Below are 14,243 nucleotides of genomic sequence, written 5' to 3' on the forward strand. Positions count from 1 at the left end.
GCAGTGCTTCTCTGGGAAATTAAATATGCAAATTGTCTCTTCAGAGAGGAAGAGGACTAGAACTCTAGTACCACCTATTGGAGTTCTAGAGTTCTAGTCCTTTTCCTCTCTGAAGAGACAATTTGCTCCTGAGTCTTGAAATTTAGGAATCAAATTGTTTTTTTTTTTGCTTGTATAATAAACTATAGACTGACTGGTGGCAGCTTTTACACTAGACTGTGAAATGACTGCAGCATTTTCACTTAGACCGGGGATGAAAATCAATATTTAATACTAACTAAAATAAAATTACTAAGAGAGGTGAGGGGATCAATTCACAGAAGATTAAGTTTGAGTCAGATTTCCTGAAATTCACAATTCCATTGCAATTGTGATTTGATTTGTAATTCTAAAAAAAAATGCCTTGCCTCGATTTTGATGAACATTTAGGACCGGCAAATGGAAAAAAAGCAAAAAAAACAAAACAAATAGCTTACCGCTCACCTCTCCGACCACTCTGCTACTTGTTATCCGCCGTCTAGTCATCTTCTTTCCACCTTCGTGCACCACATCTTTGGACACTTCACTATATATATCTAATGCTCTGCTGACCCATCTCTCTGGTACATGCTCTGCATAATTCCCCTGCTTCATCTGTCCCACTCCAATCAATATTCACATATGTTTGTTCTTTCCCCACTATATACCTTATCTGATTTTTAGAGGTGCTAAACTGCAGAGACTTGCGTCCTGGCTCTGTCTTTGATCACCCAGCCATCTCCTGTTGAAATGACCAGCTGTTAATTTATCCACAAGCCGTTCCCACAATGCCCTACACCTGATATAGTTTAATGTGGCCTATATATTTAGACTCTCTGTAAGGGGTGCACGCGTGCTGGGGTGTGCACGCGTCTTCTTGTGCAAAGTGGCTTCGGAGAGAAGTGGCAGTTATTTCAGAGGCAGTTGGGCAGGAGTCAGGTAACAAACACTTTGACCACTTACTCTCCTTAAACTATGTTTCTGTTAGCTCTCACTTTTTCCTCTATAGTCCTCCACTTTCTAATAACCCCTCAAATCCCTACACCAAGTAAGAAACTCATCATCTCTCCCTCTATCCTCCCCATTCATCTCACCTCCTCCTCCAAATTATTCCTCAACATTCAATCCTGGATCTCCAAACACAGACAGCCACCTCATGCTCTCTCTTGCTCCCACCTGCTAACACTTTCTCTGCTCCTCCTCACTGCTGGAGATATCTCTCCAAATCCTGGTCCTCCTCGCCATATCCCCACAGTTACTTCTACCTCCTATCCACGACCTTCCTCAAACTGTCGCAACCCTTCTAACCTCATACCCATCCAACTAATACCCACCTCCTCAGCTATACTAACAGGAGCTCTATGGAACGCTCGCTCTGTCTGCAACAAACTTTCCTTCATCCACGATCTTTTCATTACAAACAAACTCTCCTTCCTCGCCATCACCGAAACCTGGCTCACCACCTCTGACTCAGCCTCCCCAGCTGCCCTTTCATATGGCGGATTCCACCTTTCCCACACCCCCCGCCCCAATGGCAAACATGGTGGAGGCGTAGGTTTCCTCCTATCAGAACTCTGCGCTTTCACCAAAATCCCACTGCCACCCTCCGTTACACTCCCCTCTTTTGAGGTGCACTGTGTGCGCATCTATTCCCCCTCCAACCTCCAACTGGCCGTCGTTTACCGACCCCCAGGACAAGCCACCACCTTCTTAGACCATTTCACTACCTGGCTGCTTCACTTCCTTTCCACTGACATCCCCACTATCATAATGGGTGACTTCAACATCCCCATTGACACTCCCCACTCGTCTGTCTCTAAGCTCCTATCCCTCACTTCCTCCTTTGGACTCACTCAATGGTCTTCAACACCCACCCACAAAGATGGCCACACACTGGACCTCATCTTCACCCGCCTCTGTTCCCTATCTAACCTCTCTAACTCACCACTCCCTCTCTCTGACCATAACCTCCTCACATTCTCTACCCTCTCCTCTCCGGGTGCACAATCCCCACTCCACAAACTCACACACCCTCGCAGAAATCTCAAACACCTTGACCTACACTTTCTCTCTGAATCCCTCCTTCCTCTCACAGACATAAATTCCTTGCACGATGCAGACGTTGCTGCTGCTTCATATAACACCACAATAGCTGCAGCTCTAGACTCGATCGCCCCTCTCACACACACCACACCTCGCACATTCAACAGGCAACCCTGGCACACTAAACTTACCAAAGAACTGCGCCGGGCCTCCAGGGTTGCGGAGCGGAGATGGAAAAGGTCTCACTCCATCGAGCACTTCATCGTATTCAAGCATTCTCTCACTAATTTCAAGTCCGCACTCACTACAGCAAAACAAACCTACTTCTCATCTCTCATATCCTCCCTATCTCACAACCCTAAACAGCTATTTAACACTTTCAACTCTCTCCTTCGTCCCCCAGCACCTCCTCCCTCTTCTCTCATCTCAGCCGACGACTTTGCCTCATTCTTCAAACAGAAGATTGACACCATCAGACAAAACTTTGGCCTAAAGTCCACACAACCCCTCCTCATATCTACTCAACCCTCCTCCTCCAAACCCCACTTCTCCACCATTACAGAAGGTCAAGTCTCCTCTTTACTCTCCAAATCACACCTCACCACCTGCGAACTTGACCCAATCCCATCCCACCTCATCACTAACCTCACCTCAGTCTTCATCCCAACCCTAACCCACCTCTTCAATCTATCACTAACAACCGGAGTCTTCCCCTCATGTTTCAAACATGCCGCAATCACACCCATCCTCAAAAAGCCCTCCCTTGACCCTTCCTCTCTGACCAGCTACCGCCCCATATCACTCCTCCCCTTTGCCTCAAAACTTCTAGAACAACATGTCCACCTTGAACTGTCCTCCCACCTCTCCTCCTGCTCCCTCTTCGACCGTCTACAATCTGGCTTCCGACCGCATCACTCGACTGAAACTGCCCTGACCAAAGTCACCAACGACCTACTAAATGCCAAATCCAAACGACACTACTCCATCCTCCTCCTTCTGGACCTGTCATCTGCCTTTGACACAGTGGACCATTCCCTCTTACTCCAGATTCTCTCATCTCTTGGCATCACGGACTTGGCTCTATCTTGGATCTCCTCATACTTAACAGACAGGACATTCAGCGTCTCCCACTCACGCACCACCTCCTCATCTCGCCCCCTATCTGTCAGTGTCCCCCAAGGTTCAGTTCTAGGACCTCTGCTCTTCTCCATCTACACCTTCGGCCTGGGACAGCTCATAGAGTCTCACGGCTTTCAGTATCACCTCTATGCTGACGACACACAGATCTACCTCTCTGGACCCGATATCTCCTCCCTACTAACCAGAATCCCACAATGTCTGTCCGCCATCTCATCCTTCTTCTCCGACAGGTTTCTAAAACTCAACATGGATAAAACAGAGTTCATCATCTTTCCACCCTCTCATTCACATCCCCCATCCGACCTATCCATCAACGTCAATGGCTGTTCACTCTCCCCAGTCCCACAAGCTCGCTGCCTTGGGGTAACCCTGGACTCTGATCTCTCCTTCAAGCCACATATTCAAGCCCTTTCCACCTCCTGCCGACTCCAACTCAAAAACATCTCCCGGATCCGTGCATTCCTCAGCAAAGACTCTGCAAAAACACTAGTGCATGCCCTCATCATATCCCGCCTCGACTACTGCAACCTCCTGCTCCGTGGCATCCCTTCCAACACTCTTGCACCTCTCCAATCTATCCTAAACTCTGCTGCTCGACTAATCCACCTGTCCCCCCGCTATTCCCCGGCCTCTCCTCTCTGTCAATCCCTTCACTGGCTCCCTATTGCCCAGAGAATTCAGTTCAAAACTCTAACCATGGCATACAAAGCCATCCACAACCTGTCTCCCCCATACATCTGTGACCTAGTCTCCCGGTACTTACCTGCACGCAACCTCCGATCCTCACAAGATCTCCTGCTCTACTCCCCTCTTATCTCCTCCTCCCACAATCGTATACAAGATTTCTCCCGTGCTTCCCCCCTACTCTGGAACTCTCTACCCCAACATATCAGACTCTCGCCGACCGTGGAAACCTTCAAAAGGAACCTGAAGACCCACCTCTTCCGACAAGCCTACAGCCTGCAGTAACCACCACTGCACGACCAGCTCTACCCTCACCTACTGTATCCTCACCCATCCCTTGTAGACTGTGAGCCCTCGCGGGCAGGGTCCTCGCTCCTCCTGTACCAGTCGCTGACTCGTTTTGTTAAGATTATGTAAATGCTTTTGTTATGTATATCCCTATCACATGTAAAGCGCCGTGGAATAAATGGCGCTATAATAATAAATAATAATAAATAAATAAATATAGGCCAGGACTTCCATACATGATCGGGTCTTGGGCGTCATTGTCATCGTAAGGTCGTGAAGTTGTGATATCATGATTTGCGCTGTAATCTTTCAATTCGTGGTCCGAAAGTCCTTGATATTAGTAAAGAGGCTGTAGATGCAAGAAGATGGCTGGACGGCTAGCAGAGAGGCATCTGGAGAGGTAGGTGGGGAGGTATTGTTTTTTGCATCTTACACTTACTATGCTTTGGGATCTGGAGAGATCTCAGAGCATAATAAGGTACATTCAATTTGGAGCACATTTATTTTTTTACATTTTTGGGGAAAAGTTGACGAAGTTGACGAATTCGAATCCCAAATGATCTGATCAACACTAATTACTAATCCCAAGAGTCTTCGTATATATTAAATAATAGCTCATTTGCCACTATGCCAGGTGGTCCAACAGCATCCCTATACTTACTCTACCCTACTTTTATAGTAGTTGGAGGTAATGAGATAGGGGAAAACGGAGACCGGTATTATCTGAATTATTAAAGAGGTTGTCCACTACTTTTACATAGATGGCCTATCCTTAGGACAGGTCATCAATGTCTGATCGACCAGGGTCCGGCATCTCGCCGTCATCAGTGTCGGCTTCGGCTGCTGACCGGAAGTACTCACTTGCAGAGCTGGCCTACTTGTAGTGACTGCCACAGGGTACTACACATCCGCCTCCTATTCAAATCAATAGGAGACAGATGTGTAGTACTCTGCGGCAGCCACTACAAGTAGACGGCCAGCTCCACAAGTGAGTACTTCCGGTCGGTGGCCGACACTGATAACAGCTGATCGGCGAGGGTGCCGGACCCTGGCCGATCACACATTGATGAACTATCCTAAGGATAGGCCATCAATGTAAAAGCAGTGGACAACCTCTTTAAAAAACGCAAACCTAGTAGTTTACAAGACCAGGGATCTTCAACTAGCAGATCAAAAACTATGATATATCCAGACAGGGACATCATCAGTGTCTGTCTGAGCAGCCATGTGCTAAACCTGCTGGCATAACTGCTGCAGAGTTCACAAGTGTGATGCATGGTAAGAAGTAAGCAGATACCGGGACTAGCCCCTGGGTATAAGAAGGAATGTGTCATCAGAAAATGACCTAATGCTTAAGTCAGGTGCACTGCGAGTCCAGTATAAGATCACAGAATCAGGCTACCTAATCTATGGATTTATTGATTGTTTAACTCTATAACTGACCTCTTTTTTTCTCCATGTACAGTAGCTCTCTCCATTATTACTTAGATTACATTAAATCAATTTGTTTGATAAGGTTGACTGGTGACAGATCAAAATGAGCAGACCTCACTTGTCATGGTTGATTAAATGCATTAAAGAGGACTCCTCATCTCTCCTGACATCATATTTCCCGTTAAAGGGGGTTTTACGATTTCAGAGAACTTCAAGCTTCGGCAGACACAGAAGCGGCCCCTGTGCTAGAACAATATATGGGCCCTTTGCAGCCCAATAGCTCATTATAATGTACAATTCCACCTGCTTTGGAGGTGATAGTGGACTCCTTACCTCCTGGGACCCTGTGCGGCTGCTCTGGTTGCACCAATGATGTGTTAGCCTCTGACAACATTCATGGAGGACAGATCCAAGTCTCATAAGTGCTAAATGTAGAAATTCAAAGGAGCCTAAATACCAACACCCTCCCATTTATGTATTTCAAGAATGTTGGCTTTAGTCCTTAATACCATTCATACCTTGAATAAAAAGAAATATATAATATCTTATCACTAGTTCAATAACTGTTCACCTAAGGCAACCAATGTTTAGAGCTAAAACAAAATTTTTGGCGCTTAGAGACAAAATATTTGAGTATCTTGATAACATGTATAATGGAGTGATATTTAAAGGATTGTAAAAGAAATAAAGAAACCAGCACAATTTCATGGTACTCTGTCTGGAGATGTGTATGCCATATGTGTCTATGTCGCCACCCAGTGGCTGTGGTGTGAACTGCAGCCTATTTTGATAGGTTGTGAGAGTGTATTTAGATTTTTTTAGCAAGAAATTGGAGATCTTTACTAAATCAAAGAAATTTAAGAGTGGACATTATGATAAGTTTTTGGGTTTTGTTTTACTTTACAGTAAGTTTGCCAAAAAACTCCAAACTGTCAATAAATGGAGGATACTTGGATCCAGCACTAATTCTTACTATGTGTCAAAATACTAAATAAAGCAGTGATAATACATTTTCCCCGATATGTGATATTTTCTAAAATCATCCCCCAAAAAGTAAGATATTAATTAACTCGACAAAAGGGCTCACATTTTTTTGTATGGGGTAAAGACTAGAAAAAGATGTCTGTTTTCTTTAAAACAACTATGCACCTATCCATGGGTAATGTCTGCTCATTGCCATTGGAGAGAATGTGGCTGAGCTGCAATACAGCACATAACCTGTGGACAGGTGTGGCGCTGTTTTTGGAAGAAGCAGTTATGATTTTGGAGCTTCCTATCAGTTTCTATTAATTTTTGCAGCGATCACATGCTGGGCATCATTTACATGACCAGGAGTAACAGAGAAACAACACAATTCGCTGACTCTAACGTTGTGAGTCATGGGGATTGAAGACATATTCCTAAGATCCCATTGGTGACTGAAAAGGACATATATCCAAAATCATTTAAATTTGGAAATAGGGCCATTTCCAAAAAATATTCCTATCTTAGAGATCCCAAACTATGCCATCCTCCTTCTTTATTTCCCTTTTATTTGTCCTGAACACATCCTCCAATACTGATTTGCTCCATGTTTGAGCATACGTAGTGTTACGGGTGTCAGAAGTGACAGTCGCCCTGCAGTTGGTTGCAGGAGATCTCCTCTACGTTTGGCATTACAGTCATCTTCTTAGAGGCTGTCTCTAGGACCCAGCGGCTACCTTCCTCTAGCTAATTAACACCCTGCCTGGGTGTATATGACTCACCCCCTGGGCCAGTGCTGTAGTGCGGCGCGCGTGCGCGCGGGGAATACCCGGAGCCGGATCCGATGGGGGTAGTAGTCTTCGTGTGGCGGTGACCCGGTCCGCGCCCAGGGTGGTCAAACTAAGTGGCAGTTATTGGTATGATGGTATTAGTGTCCGACTACGCCACCCGTTGAATGCGGTTATGAAACCGCCACTGCAGGGCAGACCGCTGAGGCCGGTGGTATAGGTGTGCAGCAATGTTGATATAACCCCCAACGGGAAAGGTATGGCCTCAGGGCAGCGGATGTGGGTGATGTTGGGAGTGATGGTGTGGATGTCCCAGCACTAACGGTGCGACAAGGAAGCACGGAGACGCGAGGGTACAGTTCAGGGCCTTTACTGATGGTACAAGGCAAATTCCCCCGGGAGTACTGGCTAGTAGTTGGGGCCTGGTTAGTCTGCGAGTAAGCCGGAGTTCCCCTGGCCAGGTGGAGTTGTAGGCCTTCCCATTAGTCTGTACCCTTCCTGGCTACCCTGCTTTCGGCGGTTACAAGTAGCCCACGTCCCTGGGTATACTGTGTGGTGCTCACCCGTATGGCTGGTGGCCTGGGGCCTCCTGTTAGCCTCCGCTCCGGGATGGCGGTGCTGGTCCCTTCGTTGTGACTGAGCCTCCGGGCTTTTATGGCCAGAGGACCTGGAATCCCCTGCCGGATGGATTCTGCTGCTGGGTATATCTTAGTCCCCACAGCCTCGGACTCCTGTGTCCGGTTTTAGTACCTTCTCCCAGGGCGAGCTCTGCACAGCTCCAGCCCCTGGCGCTTCTCCTTGGCTCCTACAGAGCTCCTGATGTCTATCTGTCCCTGTTTCTGCGTGTCCAGACCAGACTCCGTCTCTGTCTGGAACTCCTCTGTCTAACCCTGCCTCAGCCCCAGTTTATGTAGGGGAAGTTCTTCCCCTCCCAGGACTGGGCAGGAGGTGTGGCATGCTTAGGATTCCTGCCCAGGAGACCTCCCACCTGCTCACAGACGTAATACTGCTATTACTGTGGAAACCAGACCCCTGGGGTGCCACATTCCCCCCTAGTGAAATTTAGTACTCCCGGACTAAACATATTTTTTTTTCAAAACATAACAGGGTATAAACAATAACAATTAAATACATGAGATGGTCACGGCGTGTCCGTAACCGGGAAGCAATAAGGGTGTCCATTTCACCAAAGAACAGGGAGCCGTAACCAGGTAGGGGTCTGTCCTGCCCCGAGTCTTCAACAGTCTTTAGTCCATTCCTGGGTTACGCTCCAAACATATTTACAACAGAGTTCCGGTTACTCACTGTCCATAACCTGTCAGTCCATATAAAGAAATCTGTAACTGAAAAACATAATTAGCAACGGCTACAACAAAACAGGTAAACATAAAATAGTTAAAGCAACTAGCCAACTTAGATTCTCCAACGTACGGGCATCTGGCCTCTGGTAACCCTAGTGGACCTACGGAGCTCACTAACTGGTCCTGCACTACAGGGTGTAGGAGGTGTTATGGGCAGGCTGGGCAGCTTTCTGCGCACTCTTTGGCTCACTAGGGGCACGGCAGGCTCACTACTAGCAGAGGGTTGATCCTCCTGTACTGCTGGCGTGGACTCTTCTGCCTCTTGGGCCGGCTGCTTTTCCAGCTCTACTTGTTCCTCTGTAGGCACTTGCGGGGCTGGCTGGAGAAAGGTGAGGACGGGTACCACGACAGCACCGTTTACTTGTGTCCAAGACCGGGGGAAGTCTCCGAGTACAGTCCTGATCATTTCTTCCCTTTCCTCTGCGGGTCGAGGGTTTTCTTGATCTTCTTCTTCAGGGTTTTGCAGCTGCTCGGGACACTTCTTCAGGTGGTCTCTGGAGACAATGGCTGTGGTTTCTCCTCCATCCTTACTGATCACGCAAATCTTTGGGTTCTCATGGCTTGATGGCAGTACGGTGTACGGGTCCTTCTCCCACTGGTCGTCCAACTTGTGGAGCCGTCTTTTCCTCTTCAAGACCTGCTCTCCAGGTACCAGGGGAACAGCGGGAGCATACTGATTATAAGCCTTCTCTTGCCTTTCTCTAGCTTGAGACAGACTTCGCTCCACGCTCTCCTGCACTTTCCGATACTGCTGCTGCCGTCCTGTATCCCAGTCTCTGCCTCTGGCGAGGTGTCCTCGGGCGTCAGGACTCCCATATCCAGGTCGATAGGCAGCTTACCAGGCCTCGCTCTCATTAGGTAAGCCGGGGTACAGTTGGTAGAACCTACAGGGATGTGGTTGTATAGGTCCACCAGATCAGGCAGCTTCTCAGGCCACAGACTGCATTCTTCCAGGGGCAATGTTTTCAGGAGGTCTATCACCACCTGGTTCATCTTCTCGCAGAGTCCATTAGTTTGTGGGTGATAGGGCGTTGTTCTTATCTTCGTGCAGCCATACAGGTTGCAGAACTCCTGGAAGACTTCCGCTTCGAAGGCTGGCCCTTGGTCTGTCAGCACTTGGTCCGGGTACCCGTGTGGACGGCAGAAGTGCTGCTGGAAGGCTCTAGCTGCTGTTTGAGCCGTTAAGTCCTTGACCGGGACCACCACCAGGAACCGGGAGTAATGATCTACGATTGTGAGGGCGTAGACATACCCAGATCTGCTTGGAGCCAGTTTCACATGGTCCAGGGCTACCAGTTCCAGTGGCTGTCGGGTGATGATGGGCTGCAAGGGAGTCTTCTGGCTGGCACGGTCCTTCCTTCTTAGGTGGCACGGTCCACAGTCTCTGCACCACCTCTCGATGGCTCCTCTCATGTCTACCCAGTAGAACCGTTCACGCAACAAGAACTCCAGCTTCTTCCACCCGAAATGTCCTGCTCCGTTGTGGTACGCTTCCAGAATCATAGCCGCGTCTCGTCTGGGGACCACTACCTGCCAGGTCAACTCATGTGTTCGAGAGTTAACCATTCTCCGGCACAACTTCTCCCTGTAGAGGAACAGCCTACTTTTCTCCTTCCACAGTTGCTTAGTCTCCTCTGGGGCGTCTGGGTCCAGACTGGCATCGGCTTGGGTCAGCATTTCCTTCACCAGACGGACTGCAGGATCACTGTCTTGCGTCTCCGCCCAGTTGTAGTGGGGCAAGGGATTGAACGTCGCGGAGCGCCTGTCCTTCACACGGTGGGAATACTGGGTAATCCCATGACGGTGGAACGCAGGGAGCTCAACTTCTTCCAGATCTTCTGGATCTTCCCCTACGTCCGGTAAGTTCGGCATTCTAGACAGGGCATCCGCGTTGGCATTTGAGCGTCCTGCCCGGTATTTGATGGTGAATTCAAAGTTGGACAGGCGAGCCATCCATCTCTGTTCCAGAGCACCGAGCCTTGCAGTGTCCAGGTGTGTCAACGGGTTGTTATCCGTGTACACGATGAATTTGGAGGAGGCAAGGTAATGCTTGAAACGTTCGGTCACTGCCCACACTACTGCCAGGAACTCCAGCTTGAATGAGCTATAATTCTCAGGGTTCCTCTCGGTGGGTCGTAGCTTTCGGCTAGCGTAAGCGATTACTCGTTCTTTTCCTTGCTGGATCTGGGACAGCACGGCTCCTAGCCCGATGTTACTTGCGTCCGTGTGGAGGATAAAGGGCTGGCTGTAGTCTGGATATGCCAGGATTTCATCCCCCGTGAGGGCCATCTTCAGCTGGCAAAAGGACTCCTCTTCCAGCTTTTCCCACCTGAAGGGCGGCTTCTGGTTTTTGGCTTTTCGAGATTGACCTATCAGGAGGTCCTGCATAGGGGCTGCCATTTTGGTGAAACCGGGAATGAATCTTCGGTAGTAGCCTACCAACCCGAGGAACTGCCGCACTTCCTTTATGCTGGAGGGTCATGGCCAGTCCTTAATCACGGTGATCTTATCAGGGTCAGGAGCCACTCCGTCAGCACTCACCACATGTCCCAGGTATTGCACCTTTGGTTTCAGGAGGTGACACTTGGAGGGTTTCACCTTTACGCCGTAGTTTGCCAGAGCTTCGAACACTTCTGCCAGGTGTTTCAGGTGGTCCTCGTAGGTCTTAGAATATACGATGACATCGTCCAGGTACAACAGGACCGTCTCGAAGTTCCGGTGTCCCAGACAGCATTCCATCAACCGTTGGAAGGTTCCTGGTGCGTTGCAGAGCCCGAACGGCATACAGTTAAATTCGCTGAGACCCATCGGGGTGGTGAATGCGGTCTTCTCTCGGTCTGCCTCTGCTACAGGAACCTGCCAGTACCCGCTAGTGAGATCCAAAGTAGAGAAGAAATTAGCAGATTTTAATGCAGCTAAGGACTCTTCTATCCTTGGTAACGGGTACGCATCTTTGTGTGTGATACGGTTGACCTTCCTGTAGTCTACACACATTCTCATAGTGTTGTCCTTCTTTTTCACTAAGACTAGTGGAGCTGCCCAGGGGCTACAGCTGTCTCTGATTACCCCAGCCTCCTTCATGTCTCTAAGCATCCCCTTGGCGTGTTGGTAGTGTGCAGGGGGTACGGGTCGGTATCTCTCCTTTATGGGAGGATGGTCTCCCGTGGGGATGTGGTGTTCTACCCCCTTTACTCGCCCGAAGTCCAACGGGTGTTTACTAAACACTCTCTCGTACTCTTGAACCACCCGATAGACTCCTTGTTTCTGGTGTGAGGGAGTGGAGTCAGTACCCAGATGTAGTTGCTGACACCAGTCCTCCACTGGTTTCTTAGAGCCGTTACCTTCCTCTGGTTGAGATGGAGGCAAGGGTTCTACGGCCTGTACAGAATTCTGGTTTATGGTGAACAATTTAGCTAGCGTGGCATACCGGGGCAGGTGTACTTCTCTCTCACCGATATTTATGATGCGAACGGGCACCCTCCCATGGCGTACATCGACCACCCCCCGTGCTGTCAAAATGGTGGGCCTACTGTCTGAGTAGACGGGTTCTACCATTGCTTGGTAGTCTCTACCTCTTAGACCAATAGCTGCCCGGCACCAAATCATCATCTCACTTTTTGGGGGCATGGCAATAGGGAACGGGTCACACATTCTCACGCTACCTATCTCACCACCAGATAGTTCCACCTGTTGCCGCTTCATCAGTGCCCGGATCTCTTTTTGGAGCACACGCTGCTGGCCGGAACTGGCGTTCTTGGCAACCTGCTGTAAAATGAGAATCACCTCTGCAAGACAATTTTCAATTACATTGGTTCCCAGGGTGATTCTAGGGTGACTCTCATGACGGTCTATGTCCACTATAATCAGTCCTTGTGCCGCCAGTTCGACTTTACCGATTTTAATGGTCACCTCCTTGAATCCCACCTGCGGCACGGGCTGACCATTGCTGGCGATGATACTCAGGTCGTCGTCTGGGTAGTGGGTTATGTCCGAATCATTCCAGTACTGCTTGAAGAGCACGTACGGGATGGTGGTGGCCTGTGACCCAGTGTCTAGTAGGGCACTCATAGGAATGCCATCCAGTACCACAGGCAAGATTGGACGTCCCCCTACGTATATATCACGCCAGTTTGATGGGCCTGATGGTCTTATGCCTGGGGGTTGGCCCTCTACCCCAGGTTGTGCCCGTTTAAATGACAGTACCTTGCCACATGTCCGGGTTGATTGCAGCGGCGGCAAATAGGTCGTCCGTCCTCGTTGTATCTGTCGCTGGGTCTTCCTCTGGCCGGTGGGGTCCTCCTCAGTCGGCGCCACGGGACGTCCTCCGGTCCGGATGCCAGCTGGATCTTTCCTGGAGAAGAGACCTGTAAAGACTGCACAGTTCTGGTTAGCGCGGCAACGCTCTTAGTCAGCTCTTGGACCTGATGGTGCAGGTCTGTAGCCGAGTCACTGTTTAAAGCCTGCGCATCAGCTCCCACAGGCCCTGCAGACAAGGGCGCCGTCTCCTGGTGATAAGTGATAGCAGGGCGCCTGTGGGTCACAGCGCCACCTGGTGCCGGTTCTTGGAGCACCCGGATGGCTCTGTCCTTGAACTGTGCAAAGTCCAGGTCAGGGTCCTGTAAGGCCATTGCCCGCAACTGGGTCCGGTGGGCATTGCACAGTAGACCCTCAATGAATTGTTCAGTCAACAGCTTATCTTCATTTCCCACGCTGTCAGGGTCTGCCTGCTTAATGGCTCTCAGGGCCTCTTGTAGGTTTAGAGCATAGTCTCTTATACTCTCATGTGCCCGTTGTTTGCACCCATAAAATCTTAGTTTTATTTCGGCTGAGGTGCGGGTGTCAAATGTGTCTTTCAGCCGGGTTAGTATGTCTCTGACAGTCCTCTTCCTCCCAGGTGGCCAGGACTTTACCTCCCTTTGGGCTGCCCCGATTAATTGGGCCACCAGGATGCTCACTTTTTGCGCCTCCGTGAGGGGATACACCTGGAAGAGGCTATCCAGCCTTTCTCTGAAGTCATTTAGGGTATGTGACTCCCCTGAGTACTGGGGTAGCCAGGCTGCCCCCGGGATATAGGGCATGGTGAAAGGCATGACCGCAGCAGCGGTGGCGCTGGCGGCGGCTGTGGCGGTGAAGCTCTCCTCCGTATCCGACATCCTCCTCCCCCCTAGTGGACCGTGGCCTACCTTGCGATGATCCTCTTCCGTAGGCCGCGGCTCCGCAGTGGATCGTCAGGGTTGAGGACCTTCCGTCGCGCTCCTGTGACGTCGGCGTCTGCTGGGCTCCTTCCAGGACCTTACGCAACGTCCGGACGTGAGGCGGGGCTTCAGTTCTCGCGGGCTTTCGGAGTCCACGCCCCTCTTCTTCCCGCGCGGCGCCCTCAGGATCGCGTCAAATGGCGGGAAAACTCCACGGATGGCGGGAAGAAGGCAGAAGATGGCGTCGGATGGCGGGAATCGGCTCCAGATGGCGGGAAACGACTCCGGACGGCGGGAAACTTCACCACAGGTAAGTATAAAAGTCTCTT

General features: G+C 49.8%; 1 protein-coding gene across 9 annotated transcripts in view; it reads left to right on the forward strand.

The window, feature by feature from the left end:
* FLT3LG (fms related receptor tyrosine kinase 3 ligand) overlaps positions 1-14,243 on the forward strand; it is a 112,661-nt gene that overhangs the window by 6,988 nt on the left and 91,430 nt on the right. The window lies entirely within an intron of this gene.

This window comes from Phyllobates terribilis, unplaced genomic scaffold, assembly GCF_046119375.1.
Source record: "Phyllobates terribilis strain yellow unplaced genomic scaffold, ASM4611937v1 Scaffold_12__6_contigs__length_324123572, whole genome shotgun sequence".
Taxonomy (NCBI): Eukaryota; Metazoa; Chordata; class Amphibia; order Anura; family Dendrobatidae; genus Phyllobates; species Phyllobates terribilis.